The sequence below is a fragment of the Pseudorca crassidens genome, chromosome 4 (assembly GCF_039906515.1).
Source record: "Pseudorca crassidens isolate mPseCra1 chromosome 4, mPseCra1.hap1, whole genome shotgun sequence".
Classification (NCBI taxonomy): Eukaryota; Metazoa; Chordata; class Mammalia; order Artiodactyla; family Delphinidae; genus Pseudorca; species Pseudorca crassidens.
The window spans coordinates 64182471-64196147 of record NC_090299.1 but is presented as its reverse complement, the minus strand read 5'-3'; the positions used below and the strand labels follow the sequence as shown (position 1 = coordinate 64196147).

Sequence of the window (13677 nt, the reverse complement as noted above, 5' to 3'; positions counted from 1 at the left end):
GCATCCTAGATACACCTCTACCTTAGCACCTTTGTATTTATTTGTTTACACTACTAGTCTATAAGCATCTCACAATGTGTTTCTATTTAGCAAACAAAAGCTTAACAAATATTTGTTATATGCCAGCATAAACCAAAAAGCCAATTTAGTCCTTTAAAATACTGGACTTACCATTTCGGTACCTGGAATACTCAGGTCCATAATACAGGGCATCTCTTTCCCATGAATAAAATATCTAGGAAAATAAATTGAAAGTCAGAAAGGTGGTTAAGATTTAGAATGGATATTCTTTGTGTCTGCCCAGAACTCCTTCTCCTCCCCTACTCCACCAGGGGCCTGATTCCTGCTAATAGACCCCTGGCTATATAAGTAAGCACAACACATGATCTAGGCTGAACTAGGCATAGTACCTCATCCCCTCAGCTGCAGGAACCGGTCGAAGGACAGGCATGTGAGCCACTCTATCTAGATCCTCTGACATTAGTCTCTAAGTAGGTAAGCCTGTGCGCCAGGAACCAGGTCCCACTTTGTGAAGAAGCATATCTGCAGTGGGAGAGATGGCGCCAGTGGTTAGGACTAGTGGTTAGGACTCGGCGCTTTCACTGCCAGGTCCCAGGTCGGGGAACTAAGATCCCACGTGCCGCGGGGTGCAGCCAAAAAAAAAAAAAAAAAATTTATAGGAAGGATCTAACTATGGGCAAGTTCCCACCTTAGTTCCTTATGGCCATCTCTATCCATACACTTTCTGTTATATGGTTACTGAACCAGTAACTTTTCCATCCATAGGCCATTTCAAACTGTATCTCTGTTATTTGCAATCCAAAAAGTCCTAACTAATAACCTCTAACTAATATTCAGAGAAACTGAATAAGATGGAAATTATATGTAAAGGTATACTTCACTGAAACTGTAAAAGGACCTACTTAGTATGCCTTTCCTACTAAGAAAACTTTCATCTATCCGATATAATGTCTTTCTCTTCCCTACTAGGTAAACCCCCAAATTACTATTTAATTCCCTTTTTAATACACTCTATGCAAATCACATCTTTTTTTTTTTTTTTTTTTGGCCATGCCACGCAGCATGCAGGATCTTAGTTCCCTGACCAGGGATCGAACCAGTGCCCCCTGCCGTGGAAGCATGTAGTTTTAACCACTGGACCACCAGGGAAGTCCTTCACATCATTTTTTAACATAGTCAATTTACCTTTTTCTTTGTTACACCCTAACCAGTATATGGTGAGATAACAATAAGCAATTACAATGAGAATGTAGAATGCTAGGCAAACAAGTAGAGGGCTGGCTTCCCTAGAGAGGTCATCACCTCTACGGAGACCTGAAAGATAAGTATGAGCTAACAAAACCAAAGGGGAAGGAAGCAGGGAGCTAGGTAAGACATTCCAGACAGAGGAAAGCTTCTGTACTCAGGCCTAGATTTAACAAATGTGGCATCTTGAGGGAGAAATCCAAGTAACTGTTTATGACTAGCAGCACATTGAGGGCAAAAGGAGAAAGTGACAGAGGATGAAGAAGTAAACATGCCAGATCATGATCCTGAAAGCCAAATTAAGAAGTTCAGGGACTTCCCTGGTGGCACAGTGGTTAAGAATCCACCTGCCAATGCAGGGGACACGGGTTCGAGCCCTGGTCCAGGAAGATCCCACATGCTGTGAAGCAACTAAGCCCGTGCGCCACAACTACTGAGCCTGTGCTCTAGAGCCCGCGAGCCACAACTACTGAGCCCACGTGCCACAACTACTGAAGCCCGCGCACCTAGAGCGCATGTTCCGCGACAAGAGAAGCCACTGCAATGAGAAGCCCATGCACGGAAACAAAGAGTAGCCCCCTCGCTGCAACTAGAGAAAGCCTGTGCGCAGCAACGAAGACCCAACGCAGCCAAAAATAAATAAATAAAAATTTTTTTAAAAGTTCAGATTTTATCCTGAAGGCAATGAAAAGTCACAAAAAAAAAATGTTTTGGGACTTCCCTGGCGGTCCAGTGGTTAGGACTCTGCACTTCCACTGCAGGGGCGCACAGGTTTGATTCCTGGTCAGGGAACTAAGATCCCACAAGCCGCACAGTGTGGCCAAAAAAAAAAAAAAATTTTTTTTTAGCAGGGGAGTTACAGGTTTAAATGTGTTAGATTACTCTGGCTACAGTGGGAAAAGTGGATTGGAAGGCAAGACTGGAAGAAGGGATAACCACTTAGGAGGCTACTGCGGCAATCCAGGTAAGAGATGATGCTAACCATGGAGTTGGATGTTAGCCTTGGGAATAGAGGAAAAGGCACAGGTTCAAGGGATATTAAGAAGAAAGAATTCAACAGGGCTCAGTGATCAATCAGAATATGAAGCGAAAAAGAGAGGAAACGGAATAGCCCATGTTTCTGCCAAGTTATTATTAGCAGCGCCTACTATTTACCGAATTCTTAGCACACATGCATTATCTCATTTAATCTTCCCCTAAAAAGAAGACACAGTTTGTTTCATATTTTTGGTTTGAGGCTGGGAGAGGGAAGGTTGATAATAACTACAGTTTGGGATATGCTCAGTCTGAGTTACCTGTGGGAGCATACAAATGAACATGTCATGAAGGTAGATGATATACGAGTCGGTTATCAGGAAAGAGCTTTGGGTTGGAGATTTAAGAATTAACAGCATACAGATAGTAACTGGGAAAAATATTTTTTAAAGTAAAATATCTCCTTTATTCATGCCAATATTTATTTAATATCTATACAACTATAGCTTTGGGACTAGTGTTAGAGAAAAAGAATTGAGTAAAATTCAGTGAAACTCAGTTACTATAGGGAGGAGGTAGCTCAATATAGCAGTAAGTATGTAATGGTTCAGAGGTAATACAATGAGTACGTGATTATCTCTGCTGGGGGAAGGAAGGAAAGAAGACTTTACAACATGTACCACCTAAATCTTGAAGTAGGTTAGCAGAGAGTTTAGGGGGAGGAGGACACAGAGAACAGTGAAGACACTACAGGCGGAAGAAACAAATTTAAACACAAAAGAAAAAATTTTTTAAAAGATACCCTGCTTCAGAACAGAAAAATTAAATATTATTCATGTCAGTCTCCAAAACTAATTCTTAAATTTAATAAATAGAGCAGATATATTAAAAAAAATTTTTAAAGACACATAGGGAAAATTCATTCTACTAAATACTATATCATATTATGAAAGTAACATTATACAATTAAATGGTATGGCTACAAAAATTCGATAAAAGATGGAAGGATTGTTATTAAAAGTCAAGAGTCCAGATAGAATTCTTTTTTTTCAAATTTATTTATTTTATTTATTTATTTATTTATTTTTGGCTGTGTTGGGTCTTTGTTGCTGCACACGGGCTTTCTCTAGTTGTGGCGAGAGGGGGCTACTCTTCGTTGCAGTGCGCGGGCTTCTCATTGTGGTGGCTTCTCTTGTTGTGCAGCACGGGCTCTAGGCGTGCGGGCTTCAGTAGTTGCGGTGCACAGGCTCAGTAGTTGTGGCTCATGGGCTCTAGAGCACAGGCTCAGTAGTTGTGGTGCACTGGCTTAGTTGCTCTGTGGCATCTTCCCGGACCAGGGATCAAACCCATGTCCCCTGCATTGGCAGGTGGATACTCAACCACTGTGCCACCAGGGAAGCCCCAGATATAATTCTAATGACGTTTGCCTTACTCATAGACTGGCATGATAAATATAAAAATAAAAAAATTCAATCTCTTCTTCAATTCCTAATAAAACTACTACTAAAGGCACTTAATAATGTGATCTGCTAAGATTTAATGTTTGACCTGACAAACTAAGATTATTCCCAAGACTTAGAATGTGAGTTTGCATATAAAAAGCTGAATAGAAGGAAGGCAAAGATGGTAATTCTCTTCTAACTGATTTGCATATCAAAAGACATGCATAACCATTAGATAATCAAGAAGAAAAGGGAGATTTTAAGAGAAGGAAAATCCTCAGATAGTATTAAAAAAACATGCACCTACACTGATAATATATTTAGCCTCTCTTGTGTACAGATACTATGCCTACTTTAATAAAAAAAAAACATTCAATAACTTAAGCCCACTTTTTCTATATGAAGTCCAGTGATCGGTCCTCTTTACTCTCCCCTTCAAAGCAACTAAAGTCAACAGGTGCACAAACTGACATTCGTAAGTACTAAATGCTGATTTGTCATGGGTTTTGTTTGTTTTATACGTTAGTCTTTTTTCATGAACTAAAGTGTAGCATCCATGCAGAAAAGCAGCCACTTCTTCCCTATTCTTTTCACCATCTCCATCACGGCAGCCCCCCATCCTACCACAGCCACTTGAATAATAAAGGCTCTGGCACAGGAACAAAAAATTGTTGATTTAATTTCTGACCTTTAACAACGGACAACGTAAGAAAATTAAACCATGCTTATTATCAAAACAAACACATGATGTTTATATTTCTTAAGGCGTTTAAAGATTCTTTCATTGAAAACTGAAGGATGAAAGCTAAAATGAGTTAAAAAGAGAGCTGGGCGTTTGATAGAAAAACAGTACAAATAATAAAAAAAGAATAAAAAGCCTGCTGTTGAGATGAAATGGTAACATTATTTTTTACGTGGGGGAAGAGAGGCAGCTGCAAATCAGTTTTTTCTGAGAAGCCAGGTTCATGTCCAGGATTTTTTTCTCTGAGCTCAACCAATCCCCACCTTTTCTGAGTTATCCAGTTTCCAGGCAAGCACCGCTTCTTGATTGGCTTAAAGATGTCGAGTAGAAAAACCAGCCAATCCTACCTTCAAGTCAGAACTGTGCTATGAAGACATTACAACCACTGCATGGCGAGAATGTGTACAAACCTGTCCGTGCCACAAATATCAGATCCTAGTTCTAAAGACTGTTGCCGAAAAGAAGATTCTTTAAAGCCAACAGCGAGCGCAATCGGCCGTTTACACTTTTTTTCTTTTTAAATTACTCTAGCTCTCTTTCGGAGAGAAAACAACAAAAAACACCACGTTTTAACCAAGAGCTTAAGAAATAAACTGCCCCAGGTCGAGTGACTCACTCTATCCAAGACGGATTTCCACACGGACCTCTAGGAGAGGGTCCGGATCACGGTAGGGCTCAAGGAGGGACCCAGCGAGGATCAAAGTTGCCGCGGGGGAGGGGGTGTGGACGACGATCCAAGCGGCACAGACAACGGGAACCGGGAATGCCTCCCCGCAGTATCCAAACTCGGAACGTGCGGAGAGGCTGTGTTTGGATTGGAAGTGAGTAAATAAACAGCTCTAATAGGACTACGTGCTCGGGAGGGTGGCCCGAAGTTCCAAGAAGGATCCGCCTGGGAAAAGCCGAAGGCGCTCCGAGGGCCTCGAGGTCAAGTCCGGGCGGGAACTGACAGGGAAGCTACTGGGGGCGAGAGGGGTGTGTCAAGGGCTTGGAGGGCCGCCAGGGACTGGGGGGCCAGGAAAGCGACCGCAGCTTCCGCCTTCGCCCGACCTCGGGCGGCGCGCCATGGCCCGCCTCTCACCGACGCCTCACTTCCCTTCCGTCCGGGCGACCGGGCCCGCGGGCCGGACTGCCAGCGCCGGCCCCCCACCTTCGGGGATTGGGGTTTCAGTGGCAGCGCCTCCCGCCGCTTACCTCAGGCCCTCCGCTCGGATTCGGGGACTCCGGGATTCCTTCCCAACCGGACCCTCAGCCCAGCCCCGCCGCCCCGCCTCCCACCCGCCGCCTTTACCTGCTCCGGGAACGGGCGGAGGGCGTCGAGGCCGAGGCCGCGTCGTCGAGTGTGAGACGCAGCGCCGCGATTCCGCAGCCCTTTCCCGCCGCCGCCACTGCGCTCTCCAGCACGGCGCAGGGCTGGCGAGCAGCGGCGGCCGCGCGGGGGAGACGCACGGCGGGCGCCCGGCGGGGAGACACTGCCGCTCTCCGTCCGGCCGGGGAAGAGCAGCCTCGCAGCAACCAGCCGCGAGAGGGCGGGTGGGCGGCCGAATGGGGAGGGGTCTCGGAGAGTAGGGAATGGCTGCCACGTCGCCCAGGTGAATCGCTGCTCTCCGCCTCCCCCACCCACGCCGGCTCCCGACCAAGACCTCTGGTTCGTCCCCGAGCTCCGCTGCGGCGCGTCGGCCCGCCCCGCAGGGCCAGCCCCGGCGACCCCTGCCCGCGGGCGCTCCCGCCTCTCCCGCTCCCCACTGAGAGCGGGCCCCGGCCTGGCCGGTTCTGCTGCATCTGAGCCGCCCCCACCCCCGAAAGCCCGAAAGCCTGACGTGTTTCCCCCTCTCCCTGTGGTGGGGTCACACGGAGAAGCAAGCCCTTTTCAATGCGTCGGGTTTTCGGGGAAGGCGGGAGCCGTTTTGAGCTGGTGAACGTAGCAATAAGGGGCCCGTAATTTCGGCCGAAACAAGCTGCGCGGTAACCGTGTTAGACACAGCCGTGTATAAGCCTCTTCACTCTCTCGCAATCTTCAAAAGCAAAACAGAAACACAAGATCGTACTCGCTGGTTGAGGCTGGGAAGGAAATGGAAGCCGGGGCGGGCCCGCCAGCTCGCGGGTCCCAGCGGCAAGTTGGTAGAGACCGCGGGGCGAGCCAAGCGGCCTCGGCTTAGCCTAACTGAGCCGTTGACTCGAGGCGTGTAAGGCCAAGGCGGCGGCGGGCGCGCGAACCCCGCCTCCGCGCGCGCCGCGCTGTCCGCGGGAGGTTTCCGGGCGCGCGGCCCGCTGCCCCTCTGCGCGCTCGGGCGTCTGACACGGCGCGGCCGCCTCGGAGTCGGGAGACAAAGGGGTCGGCTGCAGCCGCGGCCGCAGCCGGGACCGAGGCTGCCTGGTCCCAACCGGCGCCACCGACATGCGGTCAGAACACGCTGGCGGAAGCACAAAAAAACGAGACCACGTTTGCAACGTAGAACCGCAGACGCTGACCTTTGCACCGCTTAGAGCTTCAGTTTTCAGGTGCCAAGAAAAAGCAACGAGGTTTTCTGCCCTTTTGCATTCACTGTCTTATTAGATCGTCCCCAAAACCTGCTCCATTTTTTTGTCCTCCTAAACTCTGCCTTCCTTTGTTTGCTTCTTCTGTGTTCTGACGTGAAATGTTGTGTTTTCAGGCACACGAATTTTTCACCCTTGCTTTCTGGGGGTGGTGATTATGCTTATTTGTTTTTTTCCTCCCTCTGTTCCCCTCCCTTTGCAATTACTTTTTGTTCCACCATCAGTGTTTTTCGTAGCGAAAAGAAGTAGCTCCCTGACAAAATATTCCTTTGCATCGAAGAGACAGACTGTCAGTGTTGTTTTAGTAATTGCTATAAACTGAGTGGAAATTTGGGGAAAATGCAAGTGAATTTTTATCTTCATTTAGGTCTAGTTGGAACAGTAACTCACGAAAACATTCTAGTGGTTTTTTTAGAAACCCGAAATATTTAAGCAGAGACCTCGGGTTTGGTACATGTTCTAATGAAACCAACCACACGGGGAAAAAAAGGTCTGTTTTTTTTTTTCCCTTTTGTATGATTTTTGTATTTTTAAAAGTCTCTTGAGCCCCTGTTAAGAAATTAAAATACAAACACCCCTATCAATGCTTTTATTAATTTTGAAGCAGCAGAGATTTTAACGAAGTACCCAGAATCTCAAGATATAAATAACTTTTGCTGAGACCCTGACATTATCTCTGCCTCTGCACATCCATTAAAAGAGACTAATAACAGTGATACATGCCTTTTTAGTAATGAAAGAATCCTAGTAATTATAAACTTCAAAGAAATCTAGCAAGTTAATATTAATTTTATTCATATGAAATATGAACATGATAATAAAATGATTATCATGCTGATAATATCAGCATGATAATAAAAACTGGCATTTAAATTCTTGATTTTTCCTTTGAACATTGTTAAGGATTCATCACATCTTAGGTCTGAACAAAAAGAAATAAAGTATTCTTAACACTGGAAAATATATTTCAAGCCAGCAAGACATCACCCAGGCTGAATATTTAAAGAAAAAATAGTGTTTGCTTCCTATATCAATAAAAGAAAAACATCAATACTATAAAGTTCTAAAGTCAGACTCAAATGAAGAACAAAGCAATCTTTACTCAACATCCACAATGCCAGCCTTCTTTGTGAATATTTATAAAGATTTCCTCCTTCCTTATTGGTTTAAATTCTAAACCAATGGGAAAAGTACAACACATCTTTTAAAGGATGAGACATAAGCATTAGGTTAAAACATTGGATAAACTGATTGTTTATCATGCTCATTCTCATTTGAGATGGGGTATCTTTTAATTTTAAAGAAGAAATTTAAGAATATCTGAATTATTGAGTATCTTGATGTACCTTAAATACCAGGGTGCTACTCCTGATCTCACATTGTTCTCTATAATCTTCCAGTTGGTTATGTTACAATATTTAATTCTCTAAAATGCCAGATGAATCTGTAGAATGGCAAAATGCTACCACTTAACACTTTAAATAAGATGAACCCTGGCATTTCTTTAGATGAAAGACTGGCCTTTAAGGAAATAATAAAATTTACATTTTTAAAAATGTCTTGGGTTTTTGTAAATAAATAAAATTTTGTAATTTATTATAAACAAATCTTTGATATTTGTCTAAAGCATCTTCGGTCTATTTAACAGCTAAATTCTAAACATGCTTGTTTAGAACATAAGTATGATTTCCTCTCAGTCGAAAATAATTTATGCCACCTTTACATTTCTATCCTTTTAATTTGACTTGGAGCATTCCACTTAATTTAATTATTTACATATTTATAATCTCCCTTAGTAGATCATCAATTCCTTGAAGATAGGTTCTGTTTCCCATTTAGTCTTGTATTCCTCATTACCAAACTCAGACCCTTGTACAAAACACTCCTTGAACACTTGATGAGTAAAAGAATGAGCATTACTCCATGACACAGCATATGGCAAATCAAAAGAAAATCTGTCTCAGGATTTTTTTCCTCTTTTACATAGTGGCTGATAAATACTTGTTTTCATTCCCAATTAAACTTAGAATAACATTTTGCAATAACATTACTAAAAGAAAGTAAGAACCAACATATGCTGGAACTCCTGTGTTTTTCAATTTTAAATCTGGTAGAAACTGGATAGTGAGTTATATTGCTGTTATCTAAAGTAAGTAATATCAGTGGGCTTATCTTTATAAAAGATTTCTTTACCACACTCAACAGGAGCTGCAAGCTTTGTGCCTTGGGAAAATTACTTTAAGCCCTCTAAAACTCAAATTTCTCATCTCTCTAATGCATTCATTATATCTACTTATGATTAATTAAAATAATGAAAGCATGTAAAAGTAAAGGCTCAATAGATGGTAGTTATTAATTGCAGATATTATGGATTCAATCATGAAGAAAAAGTGATTTTCTCTGTGCAGTTATTTATCTATAAAAAGGCAGGCATAAAGTGCTGCTTTTTTTAAAAAAAGTGAGGAAACAAATATCTCGAAGGAAGGAATAGGGTACTAAGAATATCTACGGAGAGGAGATAACTTTTAAGAATTGAAATTTGCTAAGAGAATACATCTTAAGTGTTCTTCGTGTGCACACACACACACAAAAGGTAACTATGAGAAGTGATGGGATGTGTTAATTATGATAAGCATTTCACAATGTATACCTATATCAAATCATCATGTTATACACTTTAAGTATGTACAATTTTTTTATTTATTATTATTATTTTTTTTTGCGGTACGCGGGCCTCTCACTGTTGTGGCCTCTCCCATTGCGGAGCACAGGCTCCAGACGCGCAGGCTCAGCGGCCATGGCTCACGGGCCCAGCTGCTCCGCGGCATGTGAGATCTTCCCGGACCTGGGCACAAACCCGTGTCCCCTGCATCGGCAGGTGGACTCTCAACCACTGTGCCACCAGGGAAGCCCGATATCCAGAGTTTTAATCAAGTAAACTAGATAAGGGAAAAAAATTAAATATTGTTTTCCTAGAAAAACATTATCATTCCTAGAAAAAATGTTGTCATTCCAACTTGCTCTCTGAATGTAATATCACCTAAGTGCCTTTGTCACATGTAAAACAGTTCCAGATTTTACTTTAGGTCCCATATAGATGTGAGTGTTTCAAAATATGTACTACATTGGATATTTGTTCATGGTGGGGCATAGGAATTTCTCATTATTTGCTTTGATGGACTGCTGAAAAATACCTGTTCCAAATCAGGATGGTTTGTAGGATGATGTCAAGGAGTTTCCTCATTTTCTTTTGGCTGATTCCAAAATACAGAGGAATTTGCAGCTGCATGGAACATAGAAAAGGGAAGTTAAATAACAGTAATTTGTCAGAGATTGACCATCATTGATTAGAGTAGCCCTGCTCAGTACACAAATTCTCCAGTCTCCTTCCATTTAATTCAGTAAATATATATTCCTTTTCTGTTTGGTTTTGTTTGGGTTTTTTTGGCTGCACCTCGGGGCTTGTGGGATCTTAGTTCCCAGCCAGGGACTGAACCTGCCCCCTTGGCACTGAGAGCTTGGAGTCCTAACCACTGGACTGCCAGGGAATTCCCAGTAAATATATATTCCTGTGATTTATGTGGGGGTCTTCAGGGAGCCCAGTAAATAGCATTGGTCTTCTCTGTCTAAATTGAGAATAAAGGGCAAGTGTAAGGTAAATGATGGATCAAGTATCTCCTGAACTGATAAGGACCAACTGGAGGCTATAGCTTATGAGAACCAAACTGATCTGTCACCTGAACAACTCAGTTAAGTAGACTTCCCCACCCTATTCCACAGGCAGCACAGGGCCACACTGGGTCTTGCATGGGGCCATAGGCACTTCTGCCTTTATGGGTCCCTTCTTCCATAAAAAAATATTTAAAGCCACATTTTATGACTGCACTGATATAAATAAAATATATTAATACCATATATTAAAACATTTTCTTGGGCTTCCCTGGTGGCGCAGTGGTTGAGAATCTGCCTGCTAATGCAGGGGACACTGGTTCGAGCCCTGGTCTGGAAGATCCCACATGCCGCGGAGCGGCTAGGCCCATGAGCCATGGCCGCTGAGCCTGCGCGTCCGGAGCCGTGCTCCGCAACGGGTGAGGCCACAATAGTGAGAGGCCCGCGTACCGAAAAAAAAAAAAAAAATCAGTAGAGAAAAAACAACCCTCTCTTAGCAAGCCTGTCCTTACTACTGAAATGGTTACATTCACTTACCATAATTCGATAATCCTGGGCTTTAAGATTGCCCATCTAACTCTTCTTGCTCCAGATTTCAGTTTACCAGAAAACTTTCTGATTATAACTATATGGCCTCCCATATCTTCCTACCAAAAAAGAGTGTATCAAGCAGCTGATAAGCCATACAACCTGCTCTCTGGTTACATTTATCATTGTAAATTAATAAATTAGCATCCTGATTTACATATTATTTGCACAAGAAATTGGTTGGCATGAGAATTCATGAATTTGTTTAATGCATTCATGTAACTGACTTGACCATGTTATTAAACCAGAAAAGTTGAGGTTGAAAATCTGAATCACTGACAGCTTCATCTAAGGTACTAAAACCCTAGAGCGCTCCACCTCCATAGTCAGCAAGTTTTTGTTAGCGGCAGTTCAATTTTCCCATTCTCTAATCAAAACGTCCCTCACACTACTTCTAATAACAGTGTACCCTTAAATTACATGGGGGGGGCCCTGTGGGGGGAGAAATACTCTGGCAAAAGTTTTCCACAACTACTGCTTCCCTCCAGTTCTATTCAGGGAATTAAGAATACCACCTGCTTTTCTCCATGAATTATAATTAGGGGGAAATTAATTATCATTAGTTAGTTCTGTGTAAAACAAATTATATTCTTTACAAAAGATCATCCACAGGAAATTTTCATTTGGACTTAACTACCTCCATGGCCAGACAAGATGTCATCTTGGATCAAGGTAAGGAAGAACTGGTGACACAACAAAGTTTATAATGGAATATCTCAGTAGTTATAGTCTTTCATTAGACATCTATTGAGAGCCAATGATGTGCCAGTCAGTATGTGCCTAACATAACTGGAGGAGGCAAAGCATTATCTAGCTGTGTGTCCAAGAAGAAAAGGAAACAGATTTTGGTGAATATATATATATATATATATATATATATATATATATATATTAGTTTCTGACTCAATGACTGGGATTTTTATCCCCACTTTCACAGGAAATGAGGCACGGAGCGTAAGTAACTTTCCTAAGATCGTATCTAGAAATCGTGATATAATCATGATGCAATCATGACTGAAACCCAAGCCTGTTCAGTTCATTAAACATTTACTGAGTCCTTACTCTACAGCAGGCCCTGTGATGGGCATTGAGGGTGCAGCCATGGCCTTCCTTTGAAGAACTCCATCAGCTTCCTGCCAGCGGGCCAGTAAACCTACCTACATGGCCACTCATGCTTTCTGCCACCCTTCCTGGTTCCATGGGAGCAGCATAACTTCTCCTCCTAACTAAGGCTACTTATTCCCTGTGCTCTAGATCTCACCCCTCACCTTTATTTATTTATTTATAATTTTAATTTATTTTTTCTTTTGGCTACATTGCAAGGCTTGCGGGATCTTACTTCCCAGACCAGGGATTGAACCCGTGCCCCCTGCAGTGGAAGCAAGGAGTCCTGGGTAGTCCCAGGAGACAATTTTTGCAAATCATATATCTGATAAGGGACTTGTAGCTAGAATGTACAAAGAACTATTGCAACTCAATAATAAAAGACAACCCAATTTAAAAATGGGCAAAGGATCTGAGCAGACACTTCTCCAAAGATGGCCAATGAGCATATGAAAGGGTTCAACAACATTAACTATCAGGGGCATTGTACGTTTCTGATGCTCTGATATTTTGGGACCTTGCTGACCTGAAGCTCCTGCCCCTCCCCTGCCGGGGTTAGCCAATTTTTATAGACAGTAAAACGACTTGCCTGGAGGCATGCCTTTCATAGACAAACCAACCAATCTACAGCCCAAATCCTCAATCACATTCTTTATCAAACTCTTATACTGCAGGCTACTATTTCCCTATCTTACTCCCCCCGGCCAGGTACCAGATAGCTAGGAGCAGTCCCTTTGCCCCATGGTTTATGGAAATTATTCAACCTAGCCAATCCTAAACCGTACTCAGCCTCACTTGTGGTTACCACAGAAATCACAATAAAATTCTTACCCACATTCCCCTCCCCTCCTGACTGAACTTGGTGGTTTCCTCTGCCATGGCATGGCGTGCCACCTCCTCTTGGGATCTCTGAGCATAACAGCTGTCTTTTCAATGGCAATCTGATCTGTTGACCTTGTCATACCTGAATAATAACAAAATCTATTATTTTATTTTATTTTTTTGTCCGCAGCATGCAGCGTGTGGGATCCCGGGCTCCCCAACCAGGGATCAAACTCGTTCCCCCTGCAGTGGAAGCACGGAGCCTTAACCACTGGACCACCATGGAAGTCCCAAAATCTACATTTTAAGACAAAAATGCAAATTAAAAACAAAATGAAATGCCTTGTCACACTCTGTAGGATGGCTGTTATCAAAAAGATGGACAACAACATGTATTGGCAAAGATGTGAAGAAACTGGAACCCTCATATGTTGCTAGTAGGAATGTAAAATGGTGCAAATGAATGGAAAACAGCCTGGAAGTTCCTCAAAAATCTAAACATATAGTTATCACATGACCCAGAAATTCCAT

At 42.9% G+C, this 13677-nt stretch overlaps 1 protein-coding gene across 9 annotated transcripts in view; it reads right to left on the bottom strand.

The window, feature by feature from the left end:
- Positions 1-6723, bottom strand: part of N4BP2 (NEDD4 binding protein 2) — a 90159-nt gene extending 83436 nt beyond the window's left edge. For 2 of the 9 annotated variants that reach the window (XM_067735769.1, XM_067735766.1), the window contains exons 1-2: positions 6474-6706; positions 172-235 (exon numbers count right to left, since the gene is read on the bottom strand). The gene's annotated coding sequence lies outside the window, so the exon portion shown is untranslated. Of the gene's footprint in view, positions 1-171; positions 236-5041; positions 5463-5716; positions 5822-6473 lie in introns of those variants that run through there. The other 7 variants (XM_067735776.1, XM_067735775.1, XR_010942960.1 and 4 more) reach the window with 6 other exon arrangements.
- Between the last annotated feature and the right edge of the window lie 6954 nt (positions 6724-13677).